This window comes from Stenella coeruleoalba, assembly GCF_951394435.1.
Source record: "Stenella coeruleoalba genome assembly, chromosome: 16".
Classification (NCBI taxonomy): domain Eukaryota; kingdom Metazoa; phylum Chordata; class Mammalia; order Artiodactyla; family Delphinidae; genus Stenella; species Stenella coeruleoalba.
In genome coordinates, this window is record NC_137162.1 from 12,977,550 (window position 1) to 12,991,937 (window position 14,388).

The window sequence follows — 14,388 nt, forward strand, 5'->3', positions numbered from 1 at the left end:
TTAGAATTGTATTTAAAAGGATGTTTTTTGCCAGTAGCTTCTAAATCAAATAAACTAACTGAAAAATTTTCATACCCAGGATCTAATGAGTCTGATTTAGCTTTTTAATTGAGAGTAATTACCTTCAAAAGACGAAAAACAAACATCAAAGCAATGGGAAAGAGGTGGGTCAGTCAATAAATAGACTTAAGGCAACTGAATTCCATTTGGAAAAATATACAAGTTCAAATCCACACCTCACTCTTTATACCGAAATTAATTCTATATGGATTAAAATTTTAAACGTAAAATATGAGATGTATCAAAACAATGTGGGAGTTTTGTTCTGTTTTGTTTGGTTTACAGCAGAGAAGACCTCTCTATTCAAGTCACAAAACCTAAAGCTATAAAGGAAAAGATATATTTGACCACAGACAACTTTTAAAACATTTGAACACCACCAAAAAATCCAGTAAACAAAATCAAAAGGCAAATGGCAAAAAGGGGAATAGATAGCAGCACAAATGACAGACAAAGTCTGATTTCTCTATAATATAAAAAGCCCTCGTATACCCGTAAGAAAAAGACCACGAGGAAAATACTCAGAAGGCAGACAGAAGAAAAATCCAAATAGCCTTGTGAACATCTGCAAATTAGAATAGACGAAGAAGGTGCCATGTTTTACGTATCAGGTTGCTCAGCTGTGTTAAAGCACGGGCTTGCTAGGAAAAGGGGACACGGATACTAGATCATTTGGGGTGTAACTTGAAGCAAGCTCTTTGGAGGGCAATTTTATAATCTCTATGAATATCTTAAATGTGCATCCCTTTTGATCCAGCAATTTTATTCCAGGAATCTATCTTACAAATATTCTGGAAAATGTATACAAACATGTATTTGTCAGGATGTTGACTGCAACACTGTTGTTAGTAACAAAATACTAGAAATTGGCCGCTAATCAAACCCTTTATGTTGTCTAATGGAATAGTATGCAGCAAGTAAAAATCACAAGATCCATGCATAAGCTGGTATGCCAAAATACCCAATTACTTTGTTAAGGGGGTAGAAAAAGGCAACAGAAAAATACAGATAGAGTGCTCTAGTAATTTGCATTTTAAAATACGTATGGGTATGTATGCATTTGTAGGAACATTGCTGGAAGAATATTGAGATGGTGGTTATTTCTGAAGAATACACTGGGTTTGCACAGGAGACAAATTAGTTTCTCATAAATCCCTTTTGGTTTGTTTTACTCTTTCATCATATTCTTGTGCCATTTTCAGAATTAAATAAGATACATCTTTTGATTAATTTAGGAATATTTGACTTTTAGCCTGATTTTAGACTTCAGCCACCCTTATATGATTTGGGGGTCTGTATCAGAGCCTCAAGTAAACCACTGCCCTGCTGAGGTGAGTGGTTCACCATCTGGTCAAGCAGACGAGCCAGGCTCCTCCATTTGCAAAACCGCCAGCTTTCCCACTCGCACATCTGGCATCCAGAACACGTGGGGCCCTTCCCGTTAGAGAACAGAATCCCCCTGACCCAGGCTCTCCATGAAGATTGATGCTGCTTCTGCTGGAGAACCACAGTGGAAGGTGCTGCCCATCATGTTTCTTATGATACATTTCTGGTAGAATTCAGCCCAGGAATTTCATTTTTAATTTTCTATAGGAGTTGGACAGTGAAGTTCTAGAATTGACTTTCTTTACCACATTGCTTTCTTTGCCTAGAATCTTAGCATCAAAATCAGTGTTCAGGGGGCTTCCCTGGTGGCACAGTGGTTGAGAGTCCGCCTGCTGATGCGGGGGACGCAGGTTCGTGCCCCGGTCTGGGAAGATCCCACATGCTGCGGAGCGGCTGGGCCCGTGAGCCATGGCTGCTGAGCCTGCGCGTCCGGAGCCTGTGCTCCGCAACGGGAGAGGCCACAACAGTGAGGCCCGCGTACCACAAAAAAAAAAAAAAAATCAGTGTTCAATTCGTAACTGGCTTTTTGATGACTGTTTTAATGATCTGCTTATGACCAAGGTATTTATTGAAAATCTTTTTTTGGAGAAACCATGACATCAGTGTAAATTGTAAAGAAAAGAACAGGTTTAATGCTACTCTGACTAGAACCTCTTCTGTCCTGTAGGTGAGATGAAACCTTTAAGGTATGTTTTCCTTCTAGGAAAGACAGTATCTCCTGCATAGTATTCTTGCCAAAGATAAATTAGTTTGAATCTAATCATGAGAAAGCAATCAGACAAATCCAGAACCTAGTTTATTCTAGTCAGTTATCTTATAAAACCTCAATGTCATGAGAAACAATAGACAACAAAAAAGAAAGGTTGCTACAAATTAAAATAGTCTCCTGAGATATAACCGAATGTATGGGACAATATTATTGCCTGAATATTAGATTCTGGATTAGGAACAAGAGGCCAAAAAGAGATATTTGGGGGACAATTGAGAAAATTAAATATGAACTATATATTATTAAATAAAATTAATATTAATTTTCCCAGGTATGTGATGGTTATGGCCTTATTATTAGGAAATGCATGTTAAAATATTTAGAAATGAAGCATTTTGGAGTTTGCAACTTATTTTCAAATGGCTCAGGGGAAAGGTTACAGCTAGAAAGCTAAAGCAAATGTTAACAAAATGTTGACAATTTGTAAATCTAGATGAAGGATATATGGGTGTAAACTGTATTTTTCTTTCAACTCTGCTAAGAAAGTTTGAAATTTTTAAATGAAAAAAATGGAGAGAAAAGATCTAATTTGACTCATAAAATCATACTGTTGGAGAAACAGACTCACAGAGAACAGACCAGTGGTTGCCACGGGGGAGGACAGGTAGGGGAGGGGTGGAGTGGGAGGTTGGGGTCGGCAGATGCAAACTAGTATATATATATAGAGAGAGAGAATGGGTAAACAGCAAGTCCTGCTGTAGAGCACAGGGAACTGTAGTCAGTATACCCTGTGATAAACCAGAATGGAAAAAAGTATAAAAAAGAACGTGTATATATATACATATATAAAACTAAGTCATTTTGCTGTACAGTAGAAATTAACACTGTATATCAACTATACTTCAATTTTTAAAAAATCATACTGTTTGTAAACAGTTATAGCAAAAAAAAAAAGAAGAAAAATGACTTTTTAGGTTAGGCTTCTTTGTGCCATGCTCCTGATTTGACATTTATCCCTTATTATTACCAGGTGAGGACATTCTCTTGGTAATGTCCCTGCCACTCCTAATTCCTTTGGCCTGTTCTGCCTAATGGGCAGCCCCCGCCTCTCTGCGGCCTCCGTTTCTGCCAGGCTCCTTGACCTGCCTCCTTTACACCTCATCCCAGTGGAGAGTGTTTCTATCAGGGTCCCAGGTGGCTTGTTTTTCTCAACCTTTGCCCCCGACCCCCTTGGCTCCCCAGGTGTCTCGTCTTTCAGGCCTCTCCCCCTCCTCCTGCCTTTGTCTCATTAAACTGAAGCGGTGCCGCCTGGCCAAGTTCTTCCTTCCTGGGCCTCTTTGGGTGGGTTTTCCCTTTTTCCCCCTCTGGGGCTGTCATGAATTTCTTGTCAGCATCTCTGGCCTTTCCTGCCCTCCTTTCTCCCCAGGCTGGCCCTGTGGCTGCCCCAGGTGCCCGGTTCTTAGCTGTGATGGAAATTGCTGATGGCCTTTTCAGAAACCAGGAAGACCCGATTGGGATAGCCTGCACACCTTTGCAGACACAGATTCCAAACATGGGTGCCCGTTAGGTTGACTGCTTGAGCTGGGGCACGTGTGTGTGTGTGTGCGCGCGCGTGTGTCTGTGTGTGTGTGTGGCGTGTGTGGCTGTGTGGTGTGTGGGGGGGGGCTGTGTGTGTGGTGTGTGTGTGGTGTGTGTGCGTGTCTGTGTGTGTGTGGCTGTGTGTGCGTGTGTGTGTGTGTGTGTCAGCCTATGTGGCTGGAAGGGGTGCCTTTGCCTCTTCCTCCCTGGGGGCCCTCCTGCCCCTTCTCACCCTGGTGTTGACCTTTTCACTTTCACACTTTGAAATTTAATGCCAAAAGCTTTCCTGTCATTCCACTGGGATCCCCAGGACCCCCAAAACAACACCCAAAACAAATAACTCTTAAACAGTCAAGGCTAATTTAATGATTTACGTGCTGGGTCCATTCAAGCGAGGAAGCCAACTCATGGATCAGTTCTTACCTGGATTTCCCAGATTTGAGCTGTGATCTGGCCGGTGGGGTTGGACCCTTAGTATGGTTACTATAGTATAAAGTGTATTGTGAAGAGAAATGAAGGCTGGAAAATTATGGGGACCAAGAGACAGTCATGCTTTGGGCCAGAACGTGCAGTCTACAACTTACTGCTGACCTTGGTGAAATACTTCAGCAAATGAGCAGTAAACACAGCTACAGGTAAGGGGCGAGCAGTCACACTGCCTTCTCCTTGGATATTCTTCCTTAAAGTTTCCAACAGTTGAGAAGCAGAGATGAATAAAGATGGATGGAGGATCCGAAGAACTGAGTTCTAGCCCTGACCTGGCCACTGATGAGCTCTAAGTTCCTAACCTTCTGTTTCCCCATTTCATAAAAAGAGGAAGTGGGTTGGAGGGCTGGTAGATTTGATGATCTCCAAAGTCTCCCCCAGCCTTAAAAGTCCACGTCTGGGGCTTCCCTGGTGGCGCAGTGGTTGAGAGTCCGCCTGCCGATGCAGGGGACACGGGTTCGTGCCCTGGTCCGGGAAGATCCCACATGCCGCGGAGCGGCTGGGCCCGTGAGCCATGGCCACTGAGCCTGCACGTCCGGAGCCTGTGCTCCGCTACGGGAGAGGCCACAACAGTGAGAGGCCCGCGTACCGCAAAAAAAAAAAAAAAAAAAAAAAAGTCCACGTCTGGAGTTTTACATTCTTCCCCTCTATTTTTTACCAAGTGCCTTTTAAACATCGAGAGGAGGTCTTACTGTTTTTTGTAATTTGAGAAGCTCAATTTTGAGCAGTCAACCCTGATCTGAACCCAGGGCTAAGAGGATACAAAAGGAGCCCTGTGAAAATCAAAGACCGCAGTGTGTGGGAGACACCTGCAGAGCATCGACACCCAGGTGTCTTCCTTATTGATGGGAAGCTCAGGGGAGCGACTCTGCAAACACCCTTGGACGCCCATGCCTGCGTGTCTGCATTCTACACCAGAGCCCTGCCTGGTTTCATCACCTCTCCCTAAGTGTTTGACGATGGTGACTTTGATCTGAGCCCGAAATCCCAAATCAGAGTGATTGTTTGTTTAAAATTGTCACACATCCGGAAATTCTAAAACCCAAAACAGAAAGCACTATAACAAGGATTTTTCTTTCTAGTCTGTTAAGGTCATTAAGGAGCCCTGTCCTGATTCAGATAGCTGCCTATGCTTAGAATTACTGAGTTTCCCCAGCAACAGGTTACAGAAAGAGTATACTAAGTCATGAAACAGAGCAGAAGTAAAATGAAAAGGTAGAAAGAAAAGTATGACCAAGTAATTTCCTTTGACAATTACATAATTTAATCTAAATAGAAGGCAGATTTAAAATATGGATCTAAAGAATGAGGTGAATTTTAAATTTGGAGGGTTATTTGCTAACACATATTCTGGTTACCACAATAAGAATAGAGCTGAGAATTCTAGCCCTAGTGAAGCCGGTATCATTTTAACACCACATTCCCTCTATTTTACTAAGCATTCACCTCCACGGGTGTATGTCTCTATAGAAAGGCAACAATTCCCACTCTGCTTCCAGAAGGAAAAAGCCTTTGGAAGCTTCCAGCTTCTCTCGACCCCGTCCCCCGCCAAGAGGGGGCGTGGCTTACCTGATTGACAGGTTTGGGAAGGGAGGTGCGCGTCCTTGGCTCCGAGGCAGCTTGGCCACAGGCTGCCTGCCTTCTGGGGTGTTCGGTCACGCAGTGAGCTCACAGATTCACATCTGTAGGGGGACTTCCAGCTGGCCAGAGCTGCCTATGACTGGGGGCCAACTCCATCTAATTCAGGGTGAAGGATTCAGAAGCCCAATCTGTATTCACAATGCCGCCATGCCCTCTAATTTCGCTTTATCTTGAATAAAGCTGATTTTTTTGTCTCCAGTTGTCTGACTCCTCTGTGTATCTCAGGCAGGGAAGAAGGGGGTGTTCTTTATTGTGGTCGCTGCCATTTCAATAGGTACCTACGGGGAGCCAGGTTCATTTCCAGGAAATGTCTATAAAGAAGGGTAACACTTGGTCTTTGTCCTGAGAAATCTGCAGTCTAGGATTATGAAATTCAATTTCATTAGGTATATTGTGGATGGGGTTCTTCCTCACTCTTTTTTGTTTTTTAATCTCTTTGGGTGTTATCACTGTGTCCTATAAATAAGTAAACGGCGTTGCGTTTCTAATGTGAATTACGGCAGAGCTATTTTGGTCCTCTTTGTATTACATTTGGGTTTTAACAGCTCACAGAGAACAAATTTGATTGTGTTTATATTTAAATGTTCTTAATAAGGGAAACAGAAGGATTAGATTCAGTAAAAACAGGAGCAGCATTCTGAATGCGTTTAAACAAGTCTTCCCCACTGATAAATAGAAGTATTGAGCATCATTTTCAACTAGACTGACAAGAAAAAAGTCGTCAGTTCCCCTAAAGAATTTGTACAATGCTCCAGGCGAGTTACAGCTGGATCCTCTTAAAGAAATCAATCTTTCCTAGTAAATGACTCATAAGACCATTTAAATCTATGAAGCTTTTCAGTAAATTTATTCAATTAAAAGGATTTTCAATATTTTAGAAAATATTAAATTACCCATAATATTCTTGCAATGGCAGAATGGAAAACAAAACGCAGCACACACCCAAGCAGCCCTGCGCCAGAGCTGACAGCCTGTGTGTCAGCAAAGCCCTTCCAGCCTTCTGACAAGTCTCGTGTAGATTGATGCAAGTTACTTTGGTGTGTTAATGCTGACAAATTTACTGATCATTCGTGATAATCACACCTGCTGCTTTAGGGAAAACATTTTTTAAGTTCTAAGTATTGGAGGATTATATTATGCCGTACTGAAAAGGAAAAAAACAACTTCTGTAATGACAAGGCAACATCAGTAAAGACTCTGGACCAGATAATCATAATATGCTCTTATTAGAGTAACCTCTCTGTGTCCAGGGTGTATTTCACCTCAAATTGGGACTGTGACTTTCTTTTTTAGTCACTTGAAAAAGTTCACTTTACAGACTATGCTTTGGATTCCTATTGGGTTTGGCCAAAAGGTTTGTTGGGTTTTTTCCGTAAGATGGCTCTAGTAGCACTTAGTTGTCTTTAACTTCATTCGAAACAATTTTGTTAGATTGTATGTGACAGCTGTCATATCAGCGTGCATTTAAAAAAAGACATCAAAATTGGTGAGGTTTTGTGTAGCCATTTTTTAAAATTGAAGATGGAAGAAAAAAATCAACATTTTTGGCATATTATGCTTTATTATTTCCAGAAAGGTAAAAACGGAACTGAAAAAGTTGCAACTGCGTTTTGCAACTGAAACGCAAAAACAGATTTGTGCAGTGTGTGGAGAAGGTGCTGTGACTGATGAAACGTGTTAAAAGTGGTTTGCGAAGTTTCATGCTGGAGATTGCTCGCTGGACAATGCTCCACGGTCGGGTAGAGCAGTTGAAGTCGATAGCCATCAAATCGAAACAATAATTGAGAACAATCAACGTTATACCACGTGGGAGATAGCCAACATACTTAAAATATCCAAATCAACTGCTGAAAATCATTTGCACCAGCTTGGTTATGTGAATCGCTTTGGTGTTTGGGTTCCACAGAAGTTAATTGAAAAAAACCGTCTTGACCATATTTCCGCGTGTGATTCTCTACTGAAACGTAATGAAAACATTCCGTTTTTAAAACAAATTGTGACAGGCAATGAAAAGTGGATACTGTACAATAATGTGGAATGGAAGAGATCATGGGGCAAGGGAAATGAACCACCACCAACCACACCAAAGGCCAGTCTTCATCCAAAGAAGGTGATGATGTGTATATGGTGGGATTGGAAGGGAGTAATCGATTATAAGCTCCTTCCAGAAAACCAAAGGATTAATTCCAACAAGTACTGCTCCCAATGAGACCAACCGAAAGTGGCACGCAACGAAAAGCCTCCAGAATTAGTCAACAGAAAACACATAATCTTCCATCAGGATAATGCAAGATCGCATGTTTCTTTGATGACCAGGCAAAAACTGTTACAGCTTGGCTGGGAAGTTCTGATTCATCTGCCGTATTCACCAGACATTGCACCTTCGGATTTCCATTTATTTCGGTCTTTACAAGATTTTCTTAATGGAAAAAAATTCAGTTCCCTGGAAGACTGTAAAAGGCACCTGGAACAGTTCTTTGCTCAAAAAGATAAAAATTTTGGGAAGATGGAATTATGAAGTTGCCTGAAAATGGCAGAAGGTAGTGGAACGAAAGTGTGAATACGTTGTTAAATAAAATTCTTGGTGAAAATGAAAAATGTCTCTTTTTATTTTTACTTAAAAACCAGAGGCACTTTTTGGCCAACTCAATACTTATGTAACTCATTTTTCTTTGAATTTGACAAAACATCATAGTAGAAAGTACATTCTAGTGATTGGAATACTGAGCTGAATAGATGGAGGAATACAATGGCGAGAAAGGCAGTTCTCACCCATCCCACCTTGCCAGTAGGTGGAATTCACAATTTAAGAGGTATAATAAGATTTTGGCTTTGCCTTGTGGTGTGTAGTGAGTCAACTATCAAATGGGGAGATTCATCTACCTTTCAGGTCTGAGGATGAACACAAAGAGATTTTAAAGTCTGTTGAGGTCCCCAAGAAAAATGATTGTGTTAATTCTGGAAGTACTCATTGGACTCAGAGCAATGAAGTATCACTTTCCATGAGGCTGGGAAGAAGAAAGTTGGACGATGCCAAGTGTTGGTGAGGATGTAGGAATCTCTGCATCTTCCTACCCCACCTGTGAGAACAGAAGGCAGTGCTGTGCACAGTAAGCATGAGTGCCTTATGACTCAGCAATTCTGCCTTTCAAGGTATGTCCCAAGCAGATGCTCATACAGGTTTCTACAGGACTGGTACGAGGACGTCCATTGCAGCATTGTTTCTCATAGTGGGACTTGGAAGCAGCTGGGAAGAGTGGGCATGGTGGGAGGTGGGGGGTGGAGAGGAGGAGAAGCATACCACAGATGCCATGCAGCAATTGGAAGTAACAGAATAGATATCTGCAATGCAACATGGGTCAACTTGGAAACATAGTCCTGACAAAATCAAGAAACAGAGTAAGATCTATATAACAGCACTGCTTAAGTAAATTAAAAATACATGCAAAACAGTATTCATTTTACAAGAAAACATACAAACAAAAGTTTCGAGTCAATTGGAGTGATTCCATATGGTAGGGATGGGCAGTAGGAGTAGGGAATAAAGAATAAATAAACAGTGTAATTAAAAAATGTGCAAAAGGGGGTCACGCATGGAACAATAACTAGCGTATGGTGTAGTGGTGTACTATGAGCTGAGGATGATGGGCTCACACCTGTGCATTTCAAGTACCGCCCCTCCGCCAACTCTCTCTCCTCTCTCTCTCTCTCTCTCTCTCTCTCTCTCTCTCTCTCTCTCTCTCTCTCTCTCTCACACACACACACACACACACACACACACACACACACACACACACACACACGATTGCCCGGTGGTGACGTACGGGCCCAATTAGGGCCTATGCAATACATAAAAATGGTTTGAATTAGTTACTAAGACTTAAAATCCAGCTTTTCAACTACTCTTAAAAGATCCAGCCAGCTTGGGCTGAGGGTCTCAATCCCCAGCTGTGCCCGGCAACTGCACCATGTAAAATAAGCTTGTAGTCTCCCGGCCATCGAAGCCCTCACCCCACCCCGCCCCTGACAGAGGATGAGGGTCAGCTCCCAATCACCTTTGCATTCTGTGCTAAACCAGACGCTTCTCCCGTTCTGTTTCCTACCTGGGCCTTGAGCCGGTGCTGCCTGACATAGATGTCAGATGCCTTCCACGTCCTTTTTCCTGCCAAATCCTCTCAGAGGTTTGGTTCAACCAGACCAAGTGAAGGAAAGGGAGGAACAGGGATAACTCCTAAAACTGGTTAAAGCATGTTGGGCGGGTGTGGGCCTTTCCCTGAAATGAAGGAGACACAGGTAGGATCAGGCTTGAGGGGAAATTCAAGAGTACCCCCCCTTTCCATCAGGAGATGTTTCAGATGCCCTTAGGAAATCCAGATGGCGCAGTTAAATAAACAGTGGCTGTGTGAATGGGGAGTTCTAGGGAGAGGTGAGAGGTCAAAGTTGGAGGATAACCAACGGACACCAGCAACAGAAATGTGGTATTTAAAGTTCTGGGACTGGATGAGATGACCCAAGGAAAGTGCAGAAATAGAGAAGGGGAGGGAGATTTAAAAAAAAAAAAAAAAGAAAAAGGGAGGTATGAAATAATCTCTGTTGAGAGGGGGAATGTGAATGAAATATGAAAATTTAGGAGAATTCCCTGGCAGCATACTTTTATATTTTTCCTAGAGCAATAGTCAATTGGATGGAGCTCAAAAAAAATCACGTTAAGTGCAAAATGCATGCTGCAGACTGGCCTGTGTAGTATGGTACTGTTTAGGACGATTGAAAAGAATATTCATGATTATTGAAAAGAATCTGCAAAACAATGCAACGTATTTTTTCATGAATCTATGAGGCCACAGCCTTTTGAGAGGGACCAGGGAGAGTGGGGCAGGGGAGGGGAGCAATGGAACTGTAACAATCTCTAATGTTCTTTTATTTTTATGATTTTTTAAAAGATTTTTTAAAATAAATATGATATTGAGCAGTTTTAGTGAAAGTGCAGATGAAATTGGGAATATTGGAAATCTGCATAGTAGCTCAGCTACAGCAATCTGTGTATAAAGTAGATGTAAACTCTTAATGGCATGTGTGATGGTTAATTTTATGTGACAGTTTCACTGGGCCATGGGAGACCCAGATACTTGTTCAAACATTATTCTGGGTCTGTTCGTGAGGGCTTTTCTGGATGAGATGAACATTTGAAGGGGTAGACTCAGTAAAGCAGATTGCCCCTTCCCTAATGTGGGTGGACATCAGCCACTTCATTGAAGGCCTGAATAGAGCAAAAGTGCTGAGTAAGAGGGAACTTCACCTGCCTGACTATCTGAGCCGGGGCATTGGTCCTGCCCACAGATTAGAATTTACACCATCAGCTCCCCTTGTTCCCAGGCCTTGGACTTGGACTTGGGCTACACCTCCAGCACTCCTGGGTCTCCAGCTTGCCAATAGCAGACTGGAGGACTTGTCTGCCTCTACAATCTCTTGAGCCAATTCCTTTAAATAAATAGATAAACAAACAAATAAGTAAACAAACAAACACAGCACATAATAACAAAATTATTCTTTGTTTTATTCTCAGCAAACTAAGAACCAGGTCACTCGACATGTCTTTTATTGCTGGTGCAAGTTTTTTTTTTTTCTTCCCTCAAATGTATTTTTGTCAAAGTAATAAATGCAAATAATTTTAAAATGTCAAAAATTGCTAAAAGGGAAAAAATTAAAAATAATAGTTCCATGCCCTCCTTGCCCACTGTCGAATCCTACCTTAGCTAGAGGCCCTTCTATTTCTTTCTTCTGACATGTATCTCCATTTCTCTCTATTAAATGTATAGTGCACTCCATCAGATCATGATTTCTAGGCATTTTCGATTACTTTTCTCTTGTGCAAGATGAGGTCAATTTTATCTTATCCTTACTTCCATTCTCCTCCCACCCTCCCTCCCATCCTCAAAATACAGGTGTACCACAATTCTAGGTTAAATCCAGATGGAATGTTTTAATTAGGATTACTCTGTGAATCTTAGATTAGTGGGTCTTGGAGCCACGCTACTGGGTTCAAAACCAGTTCTGCCCCTCGGTGGCTGTGTGAGCTGGGCATTATTACAAGTACTTTATAAACAAGTACAAAATGGTTGCGTGAGATGTTGTTATAGATCCCTGATGAATCTGTTCTTTGGAGTGAATGTGTAGTTTTCTATATTTTAACCTTACAATTTTCTTAATTGAAAGCTGCTTTGCTTTGTCAGCTTTCTGAATGCTTCACAGAGTCACGGACACATCTGTGAGTAGCGTCATTTCTAGGACTGTGCAAGCATTTGTGGAGCAAGTGTCTGGAGACCCACTATGTGCGACGGGCCTGCTACACGCTCCAGGCATGCTGCTGGACCCTGAGGATCCTCCAGGGGTAGAGATGAGCGCAAAGTCCTTGTTCTCATGGGGCTTCCAGTCCGGGGGGACGCCGGGGCTGGCACTGAACACACAGTCAGATAACCCAGCTCGTGATTACAAGTAGTAGTACGTCTGGGAAGGAAAGAATGGACCTCTGTGAGTCTGTAAAGTCAGGGAATCTACTTAAGACCAGGAATCTGAAAGGGCTTCCCTGGGGCGGTGACCTCTTTGTGGGTCCTAAGACGGAAGACTAAGCCCAGTGATGGGGGAAGGGCAGACGGAACAGCACGTGTGAAGGCTCAGGGCAGAAAAAGAGTTTGAATCTTTTCATTCAGTGCTTTGGCTGGGGTGAAGGCGATTGGTGGAGACTCATAAAGACAGCCAGAGAAGGAGCTCACACCCACACCTTTCTCCTCAGGTTGCCCTTGGTAACTGCATTTGTCACTCAAAGTCATTCTTGGTCTTCTTATGGCCGGATCTTATCAGGGTAATCCCAGTGGGAAGAGGGGAAAGGTGTGGTTTGTGTGGACAGTGGGGTTTGACTTAACCCCACACCTTCCTAGGGAATACCCTCCTTTGAAAAATACCCCTTAAAACGACAGACGCTTTTTTTCAGCTGGCGCTACAATACAGTGTTGTTGGTTGTTTATCAATGAAGCAAAGTACCCCCAAAGGCCCATCAAAGACAGTGGAGACATGAGGTTTGGTTGTGCCAGCCTGCTTGGTGGGGGGCAAGATGGCCCACATCTTGCAGTGAACCCTCCACGTGACCTTGGGCAAATCCCTTCTTAGAGATAAGTTGTTATCAATGCACATTAGCCAGGCCCCTGTATGGGTTTCACGGAAGCCATTTCTGGACCACAGAGACAGCCCTGACAGCCCCACATCCATCAGAGAACAGGTAAGAATATTTCAAAGGCAAATATCAAAGTGTTTGATGGGACCTCCTAAGCCATCAGTACTCAGTGAGAGCCCATCTTTTGCTCTGTCTTAAAAACCACAGTAAAATAGGCCAGGAATGTAGCGAGTTTTCTTTACTTTTATTTGTGGGTATGCAGACAGGAGCCAGCCACTCCTGGGAAATCCATGTCATTGAACATCTGCGCTCACCTTCCTTTTAAAGATGAGTAAGCAAATCCAATCCTAAAAGCAAAACTCTCCCCCAGGTTATCTCTGCTGTCTCCTTAGCACCCTCCTTTGCTACCTTGCCTTTGTATGTGACAAGTTACATTTATCAGGGCCCCAGTGCAGGTTTCATTCATGCAGGTTTCATTATTTATTTGACTTTTGCTTTTCTTCTGACCTTTTGCTTTTCCAGAGTTTCTCTGTAATCTTTGCTTTGGCCCCAGCATTGTGAGATCCTTCCGGATACCCCCCTGCCTGGGATTACTCTGTGTTTTCTATTTTATTGGTATTAGTCTTTACGTTTCTTTCCTCCTGAACTTCTGACCTGAATGTTCTGCTCTTACGGGTTCTCCTGTATGCATCTCTTTCTCCTTGGCTTTCCTCCTATTTTAGTTTTCTCAGTGGTTTCATCATTTGGAAAAGCATCAAGGTAGCGTTAGCATTACTAAACACCAAGTCTCCATCAGCTGGATTTAGTCACATTAAGGTCTAATCACTGAGCTAAATGGATTATGATTCCATACTCTCCTGCTTTGGTCTGTGACATGTATTTTCAGCAAGGGGCAAACCTGCCGCATAACCTGGGAAGAAGTTTTTTTTTTTTTTAAAAAAAAAGAGGATGCTAACCCTTTGGCTAAAATAATACTGTTGAGTATTTATTGAGCTGCTATTATGTGCTAGGCACTGTGCTAATAATTGAGCATAAACTAATGAACGAAATAAATATGAGCCCTGCTCTTAAGGAGCTGAGCTCAGAACTAATCCAGTCTGTTTGGTGGTGCGATCTAAAACACTGGACTGCAAATAAATCGGCCACTTGGTGTGTCTGTTTGGGGAAGCGTTGAGCAACCAGGGCCCTGCTTTGGTGTCATGAACTCCTGGGGTTGTGGGTAATGAAAATCCTCCTGAGAGAGAAACTGTGATCCCCTGGACCTAAGCCTGACCAAGGGACCGAAGTGCAGCCCCTCCACAGGCCAGTGGCCAAGGTTATGGGGTCTGGCATCATCAAAAGACCTGGGTTCAAGCCCAGG